At 43.4% G+C, this 608-nt stretch overlaps 1 non-coding gene across 1 annotated transcript; it reads left to right on the top strand.

Annotated features, from left to right (window-relative positions):
* The first annotated feature begins 273 nt into the window (after positions 1 to 273).
* LOC127124985 (small nucleolar RNA R71) lies at positions 274 to 380 on the top strand. The gene has a single exon (XR_007804454.1). It is a non-coding gene; the product is annotated as a small nucleolar RNA R71 (small nucleolar RNA).
* Positions 381 to 608: the final 228 nt, after the last annotated feature.

Below are 608 nucleotides of genomic sequence, written 5' to 3'. Positions count from 1 at the left end.
GACATATGTTCGACCTTAAGGGCTAAAGCGTCCATTTTCGCCCGCATCATGTCCATAGAGCTTATCTCATGTATTCCACCTTGGGTCTCCTTTTTCTCTATTGATGCTCGTTCAGTTACCCATTGGTAATGGTTTTGGGTCATATCCTCAATTAGGTCGCAAGCTTCAGGGTAAGGTTTGTTCATCTGCGCGCCACCTGCGGCAGCGTCGATGCTCATCTTGGTGTTATAATGGAGTCCATTGTAGAAGGTATGAACGATCAACCATTGTTCTAGGCCATGGTGTGGAAAGACTCTTAACAACTCTTTATATCTCTCCCAAGCTTCAAAGAGTGATTCTCCTTGGTTTTGAGTAAATCTAGTTATTTGGTTCCGAAGAATAGCAGTCTTACTGGGGGGAAAATATCTAGCAAGGAATAATCTTCTAAGGTCTTCCCAGGTAGTTATTGAATTAGCTGGAAGTGAATCTAACCATGAACGTGCTCTATCCCTGAGGGAGAAAGGAAATAATCTTAAACGGACCGCATTAGGAGAGGCACCGTTGGATTTAAAGGTGTCGGCCAGTTCGATAAAGACCTTTAAATGTTGATTTGGGTTCTCAGTAGCGAG

This window comes from Lathyrus oleraceus, chromosome 2, assembly GCF_024323335.1.
Source record: "Lathyrus oleraceus cultivar Zhongwan6 chromosome 2, CAAS_Psat_ZW6_1.0, whole genome shotgun sequence".
In the NCBI taxonomy this organism is placed as follows: Eukaryota; Viridiplantae; Streptophyta; class Magnoliopsida; order Fabales; family Fabaceae; genus Lathyrus; species Lathyrus oleraceus.
This window is presented reverse-complemented; position numbering and strand designations above follow the sequence as displayed.